The sequence below is a fragment of the Staurois parvus genome, unplaced genomic scaffold (genome assembly GCF_062004578.1).
Source record: "Staurois parvus isolate SC_StPar_1 unplaced genomic scaffold, SC_StPar_1.0 ptg000202l, whole genome shotgun sequence".
NCBI lineage: Eukaryota > Metazoa > Chordata > Amphibia > Anura > Ranidae > Staurois > Staurois parvus.
In genome coordinates, this window is record NW_028317998.1 from 1765310 (window position 1) to 1774070 (window position 8761).

Genomic DNA, 8761 nt, shown 5'->3' on the forward strand with positions numbered 1-8761 from the left:
GTGGGGAGGGGGGAGATTTATTATGAGCTGCTGCACCTGTGACAGGCACTTGTCAAGGACCATCTTATGCCCACCCTTTTCACCCCCATGCTACATTCATAGAAGTTGTACTATTTGTTTTCGCAATGAAAAGAATTCTATGAATGGAGGACAGGCAGATGAATGAAAGGTCAATCCTCCATTCATGGAGCACTTTTCATTATGGGAACCAATGTTATGGCTTCACTAAATGTAGCATGTGGGCGAAAAGGGTACGTATAGTTGGTATTTGACAAGTAACTTTTGCAGGTGCAGCCACTTATATTAAAGAATGCTACCTCAACATTTCATATTTCTGATATGGGTCTGTTGTTTCCTGTACTTGTTAACCACCTCAAATCTGGACACTTTCATGCTCTTCTAGTCCAGGCCAATTTTCAGCTTTTAGCACTGTCACTTTAAATGAAAATTACTCAGGTATGTAACACTGTACCCAAATGAAATGTTTATAATTTTTTGAGAGGGCACTTTTGTTTGGTATGTTTGATGTAATGACTAATTTCTTGAGTACCCAAAATGCCAGGACAGTACAAATACCCTCCAAATTACCCCTTTTGGAAAATAGACCGTCTAAGGTATTTAGTAAGAAGCATAGTGCATTTTTTGTTTAGTTTTTTGGTAAAATTAGGAAATTTTTCTCCACAAAGTTATTTTAACAAGCTATTTCTCTCACACATAATAGGCATACTTGCAATTAGGGCCAATTCCCACAAGGACCGGTTCTAGCTGGTCTGATGTGAGGGTGCAGTAAAAAAAAGTCAGGTGGGCAGAGGATGGCTGTCAACAGGGGAGCGTACAGAGGTCATTATGACTGTACAGGGAGCAGGGCAGAGGATGTATAATCTTTTCTTAAAGGAAAATGAGTACACCCCTTTGGAAAAATACAATTTTATTCAATATCTCAATGACCACAAATTCCAAAATTTTGACAAAACTGCGTTTTTATAGAACATTTGTTTAGCTCATTACATGAAAGTAAGCTTAATATAACTTAGATTACAACATCTTCAGTTTTACGCAAATTAGTTGATGGGAAAAAAAAAACCCACAACAAAAACTACAACATCTAGTACACGATGTGCACAATTATTAGGCAAGTGAATATTTTGACCATATCTTCATTTTTATGCATATTGTCCAACTCCAAGTTGTATAAACTTGAATGCTTATTGGATTTAAGCATATCAGTTGATGTGTGTTTGTGTAATGAGGGAGGTTGTGGCCTAAGGAGATCAACACCCTATATCAAGGTGTGGATAATTATTAGGCAACTTCTTTTCCTTTAATCAAAATGGGCCAAAAAAGATAAAACTGACTCTGAAAAGTCAAAAATTGTAAAACAATCTTTTAAAAGGATGCAGCGCTCTTGAAATTGGGTGTGATCACAGAATCGGCAAACGTTTTGTTGCAAATAGTCAACAGGGTTGCAAGAAACATGTTGAGAAAAAATGCCAAAGATTTGTGAAGAATCAAACTTGAAGCTATCAGGAATCAATTATCCTCTAGTGCTGTCATATTCCAGAACTGCAACCAACCTGAAATGTCCAGAAGTACAAGGTGTTCAGTGCTCAGAGACATGGCCAAGGTAAAGACTAAAACCCAACCACCACTGAACAAGATACAAGTTGAAACGTCAATACTGGGCCAAGAGTTATCTGAAGACAGATTTTTCAAAGGTTTTATGGACTGATGAGATGAGCGACTCTTGACGTACCAGATCGATGGCCTGTGGCTGGATCAGTAAGGGCACAGAGCTCCATTTCTACTCAAGACACCAGCAAGGTGGAGGTGGGGTTCTAGTATGGGCTGGTATTATTACTGTAATTATGCCAGCCCATACCAGAACCCCAAATTCACTTTGCTGGCATCTGAGTCAAAGTGGAGCTCTCTGTCTGTTACTGATCCAGCCACTGGCCCATCCATCTGGTCTGTCAAACCTCACCACCATGGCACAAGACCAAAGAGCTGTCAAAGGACATCAGGGACAAGATTGTAGACCTGCACAAGGCTTGAATGAGCTACAAGACCATCTGCAAGAAGCTTGGTGAGAAGGAGGCAACTGTTGGAGCGATTTATTCTCAAATAGAAGAAATGCAAAATAACTATCAGTCACCCTCAGTTTGGAGCTCCATGCAAGATTTTGCCTCATGGAGGAAGGATAATCATGAGAAAAGTGAGGAATCAGCCCAGAACTACACAGGAGGAGCATGTAAATGAACATATGGCAGTTAAGACCACAGTTGCTAAACAAATGATTGGTAACACAATACGCCGCTATGGATTGAAATCCTGCACCGCCCACAAAGACCCCTCCTCAAGAAGGCACATGTACAGACCCATTTTGAAGTTTGCCATTGAACTTCTAAATGATTCCATGAAGGATTGGGAGAAAGTTCTGTTCCCAGATGAGACCAAAATTGAGCTCTTTGGCATTAAGTTGACTCGCTGTTTTTGAAGGAAGAAAAATGCTGACTATGACTAAGAACACCATTCCTACACTTAAGCATGGAGGTGGATGCTTTGGGGCTGTTTTTCTGCTAAAGGTACATGCTGACTTTGCTGCGGTCGTTGATTGATTTTCCAGCATGACAATGACCCAAAACATACCACCAAGGCAACAAAGGAGTGGCTCAAGAAGAAGCACAGTAAGGTCATGGAGTGGCCTAGCCAGTATCCAGACCTTAATCCTATAGAAAATGTGTGCAGGGAGCTGAAACTTCAAATTGCCAAGCGACAGTCAAGAAAGCTTAAGGATTTAGAGAAGTTCTGTAAAGAAGAGTGGACCATAATCCCTCCTGAGATGTGTGCAAACCTGGTAACCAACTACAAGAAACGTCTTACCTATGTACTTGCCACCAAGGGTTTCTCCACCAAGTACTAAATGTTTTGCTTGGGGATTAAATACTTATTTTACTCCCTGATCTGCAACTCAAATTTATAACATTTATATCGTGTTGTTGTTTTTTTTTCTGGATCTTTGGCTGATATTCTGTCTCTATTATTTAAAGTACACCTATGATAAAAATTATAGACCCTTCATTTCTTTGTAAATGGGTAACCGTACAAACTTTTGCAGGGGATCAAATAACTATTTTCCCCACATAATCCTAATTAAAAAGGTATGAGCTAATAACAAACTTATACAAAAGGTGTATATCATCATCCAAAAAAACATTTAGTGTTGTAAATAAATTATAGTGACCAAACATAAATTAGTGTCCAAAAAAATATATATTAGTGTCAAAAAAAAAAAAAAAAAAAAAAAAATATATATATATATATATATATATATATATATATATATATATAGATATATATATAGATATATATATATATATATATAGATAGATAGATAGATATATAGATCTTCAGTGACTTGAACCAATTGTGAAAAATCCACCACCAAAAGGAGATTAAATGAACTCACCAGAGCTAATGGCTGGTCAGATTATAAACCAGAAACAGCACTTGTGCTCTGGGAGCAATGACCCCGATGTCCACATAGATATGGTGATGTTTCAGACACTTCCGGATAGTAATAATCACAGACAAACAACTTTGCAGCCCAAGCTCTTATGATGAACTTTTCCACTCTCTCATATCTCCATGAGAGCATACAGTACACTCAGGAACAAAAAAAGGGAACATAATGGTGCAATACGTTTTTTCATTTATTTCTTTAATAAAAAAGGTATAAGGAAACTCACAAACAAGGTGTCCAACAGACACCAGCTTCAATCGCAAAAAAGGTGAGATACAATTACTGCTCACCGCGGATCTCTCCCATACAGCACAGAACAGCAAGGCTCTCTAACGTCCACATCGTGTAGGCCACGCCCAACCGGTTTCGTCACACCAACGTCAAGGGGCGGTACAAATGGGAACGTCAGACAGCTCTTATAAATACCACCCTTCATCTACATAATTTTAACACCCAGCCAATCACTGCGTTCCTAGTCTCCTTAATCACGCCAGCTTGAACAGGTCTTTCTCAATTTAATTATACATATACACTCTACTACATAAAAAAGCTAAATATATATACCCTGCAGGTTTAAGTCAACGCAATACCGTTCTCCTTCAAAGATCCCCACAAAAAAATATATAAAATTATAGAAACATAAATATATGCAGAAAAGCAATATATACTCCATCCTGTGCATGGCTCTTCAAACCACAGAAAACCCTTAAAGGGCCATGCACAGAAACTTAAAGCACAACTCCTCTCAAAATCAAATTACAAACATTTATAAAAAATATAAACCAAATTAAAATACATTATATATAACAATCTTGTATGTCAAGTCACTGAAGATCTCTATATATATATATATATATATATATATATATATATATATATATATATATAATTTATTTTTATTTTTTTTTTTGGACACTAATATATATTTTTTTGGACACTAATTTATGTTTGGTCACTATAATTTATTTAAAACACTAAATGTTTTTTTGGATGATGATATACACCTTTTGTATAAGTTTGTTATTAGCGCATACCTTTTTAATTAGGATTATTGTTGCCAAAATTTATTTTGGGTGGGATATGCTGCTGATACTTTGGGGTTTTTTTGTAAATGGCGCTTTTTTCTTTTTTAATTTGGTATTTTCCCCACGTTTTGTCTTTCATTTCTATTTTAAACTGAATGGGTTGTTTTTTTTACAAGGTAAGTGTTCACAAATACTTTAAGCCCTGCAGCATTGGAAGATCACTTTTGCAGGGGTATCTGAGGGCAGAGGACTGAGGATTTCACAAGAGCACATCATCCACCAGCACATGAAACATTCTTTATTCATGGTAAGTACTGTTCCTTTATTGTGTAATAATAAACTTCCAAGTGCCAGTACACATATATGCGGATGGGATACAGGATGAACAGCATCCAATCCGCACGACACATGAAATGTTGATTCCTATGGTGCCTGTCCACATGTCTGATGCACTGGCAGTGTGGATCCAGTGCAGATTAAAAGAGTCATGTCCAATTTCTGTGCGGTCCGCTTCAGGTGCTGATTACAGGCTATTGACTTCTATGGGAACAGTTTCTAAACCGCACATGTGTGAACAGGATAAAATCCTGACCTGTACCTGATGTGAACCACTGCACAGCTACTGTGGCTGCTGTGTCAATTAGCTGTGCAGCCTGAGCTTCAATCCGCACTGCACATGTGTGAATCAGCTCGAACAGTTGCTGAGCAGCAATGAAGGATACTGAGGTTCTTAATATGGAATTTAGGAAGTTTTTGGACATGCACTTAAACTGGGAAATGGGGGGCAGAGATGTAATTGATAAGTCATTTTTGCTCCCAGCGGGTTGAAACAAATGTGAGGGTTTGTGTTGCAAAGGACTGTGCTGATGGTGGTACATCAAGTGAAGTTTCTGGTGGTGAAAATAAAGCAGTAGATGGCAGTGTTTGTCATGTGCACTAATCCTCGTAGTTTAGGCAACAAGCTTTGTGAGCTGACAGCTATGTCTTGGGACAACCTGGACCTTGCTGCAATTACAGAGATGCGGTTAGACATGTGCACAATGAAAAGTTAATTTTGTTGCATTCGTAACAAAATTCGTTTAGTTTCATGTATTCGTTTTCAACCTGATTTGAATCCAGTGGATTTGAAGTATTTGAATCAAATTCAAATCAAAAATGTTGAATCAATCCGAAATCATTGCGAAGAATAGCTGGTTCTATTCTATTTGAGTTTTGGAAAACAATTATCCTCTTTCTAGTTTGTTCTATTCTATTTTATTTTCTATTCCTTTATTTTCTAATCTATTTTATTCTATTTTGTTTTCTATTCATTCCTATTGTGTTCTGTTTTTCTCTAGTTTTTTCTATTGTTTTATTCTATTTTCAAAATTCAAATTTCAGAAGACCGCTATATTCTTTTCTATTCCTTTTTCTATTTTATTTTATTTTCTATTCTGTTTTCTATTCCTTTACTTTCTATTCTATTCATTTCTGTTCTATTCTGCTTTATTTTTTTTAAATTAGAATTTTGGGAGACGTATATCTTCTTTCTATTCTATTTTCAGATCTATTTTTTAATGCTATTCTTTTAGAATTTCAGAAGATGGCTGTAGTCAAACACTAATACACATAGGCTTTGAAGGAAAACCGCAATATATTTTGACTGTTTTTTAATTTGATTCCATTTTCGAATTAGATTCAAATTTCGTATTAAAATGTTTTGTAATTTCAGATTCATTTTAATTTGTTACTATTGTAATTCAGAAATTTGGATACATCTAAATAACGAAAATTGTGTCCGAATTTGGTTACGAAATGAACCACACATGTCTAGACCTGGTTCAGGGATTCATATGACTGGGAAATAACTATACTGGGGTATACACTTTACAGGAACAAGATAGTATGGGGGAGGTGGAGTTGCCTTATACTGTATGTGGAAAAAAAAATAGCATAATACTAACAATTCAATAAACAAATGAAATACTCTAAACCCTCTGGGTCTGCCTTTCAACCAGAGAGGGATCTCCCCTTAGAATTGGTGTAGTTTACAGACCCTCAAGACAGACTGAAGATTATAACTTGTTGATTGACGAGATAACTCAAATGACAAAGAAGGGAGAGGTTTTGATTATGGGTGACTTCAACATGACTGATGTTAACTGCAATTCTCAAACTGCTTTTAAAAGGAGGAGCAGGGATGTAATGGATGCGATGAATGGAGTTTCTCTAAAACGGTAAAAAGCCCAATATTCTAGACCTAGTACTGACATATGGGAATCGATTGGTGTTGATGGGAGAAAATTTGGGTTCTAGTGATCACCAGTGTCTTTGTACAGTGAAGGAAATAAGTATTTGATCCCCTGTTGATTTTGAATGTTTGCCCACTCACAAAGAAATGATCAGTCTAAAAATTGAATGGTAGGTGTATTGTAACACTGAAAGATAGTATAGCAACAAAAAATTCAAAAGAAATGCATGTCTAAAACATTATGCACTGATTTGCATGAGGGGAAATAAGCATTTGATCCCCTATCATTCAGCAGGATTTCTGGCTACCAGGTGTCTTTCATACAGATGATAAGCTGAGATTAGAAGCAGTCTCTTAAAGGGAGTGCTGCTATTCTCATTTTGTTACCGATATAAAAGACACCTGTCCACAGGAGCAATCAAACAATCAGATTCCAAACTCTCCATCATGGAAAAGAGCTGTCCAAGGATGTCAGGAACAAGATTGTAGACCTACACAAGGCTGGACTGGGCTACCCAACTATCGCCAAGCAGCTTGGTGAGAAGGTGACAGCAGTTTGTGCAATCATTCGCAAATGGAAGAAACACAAAACAACTGTCAGTGTACCATGCAAGATCTCACCTCATGGAGTGTCAATGACCATAACAGTGAAGAATCATCCCAGAACTGCACGTGAGGATCTTGTCAATGATCTCCAGGCAACTGGGACCACAGTCACTAAGAAAACAATTGGTAACACACTACACCAGTGCCTGCAAGATCCCACTGCTCAAGAAAGCACATGTCCAGGCTTGTCTGAAGTTTGCTACTGAACATCTGAATGATGCAGAGGAGGAATGGTGGAAAGTGTTGTGGTCAGTTGACCTTTTTGGCCTCAACTCAACGTGTTTTGGAGGAGGAATGCTGCCTATGACCCCAAGAACACCATCCCAACTGTCAAACGTGGTGGAAAAATTCTGCTTTGGGGGGGGGGGGGTTCTGCTAAGGGAACAGGACAACTGCACTGCATCAAAGGGACGATGAACGGGGCAATGTACCGTCAAATCTTGGGAGAGAACCTTCTTCCATCGGCCAGGGCATTGATAATGGGTCGTGGATGGGTGTTCCAGCATGACAATGACCCAAAACACACGGCAAAGGCAACAAAGGAGTGGCTCAAGAAGAAGCACATTAAGGTCTTGGAGTGGCCTAGCCAGTCTCCAGACCTTAATCCGAATGAAAATCTGTGCAGGGAGCTGAAAGTTCGAATTGCCAAACATCAGCCACCAAACCTTAAAGACTTGGAGAAGATCTGCCAAGAGGAGTGAGCCAAAATCCCTCCTGAGATGTGTACAAACCTGGTGGCCAACTACAGGAAACGTCTGACCTCTGCGATTGCCAACAAGGGATTTGCCACCAAGTACTAAGTCATGTTTTGTGAAGGGGATCAAATACTTATTTCCCTCATGAACATGCAAATCAGTGTATAATTTGTTAGACATGCATTTCTTTTGAATTTTTTGTTGCTAGTCTGTCTCTGTGTTACAATACACCTACCATTTGATTTTTAGACTGATCATTTCTTTGTGAGTGGGCAAACATTCAAAATCAGCAGGGGATCAAATACTTATTTCCTTCACTGTATATGATTGTTCCATTCTTGTTTTAATATCAAACCAATAAAAGTGTTAGATTTCAAAAGAACACGTTTTGCTGAAATAGGGGAGTTTCTAAAAAAAAATCAAAGGTTGGAGTAAACCAACAGGAGTAAGTAAACAGTGGCCACGGTTTTTGTTTTAAAGTCTATTATCCTGGAGGCAACTAAGTTATATGATAGGCAAATTAGTAAGTAGTGAACCATATTGTTTTCCATTTATAAAGAGGTAAGTAGGATAGTAAAGGAAAAAACATCAGTATACAGGAGATTGAAGGACACAGGAGGTGTCACTGATACTTATGTTGAGGAAGACCTGGATGTAGCAAACCATTTCAACAACTACTTCTGTT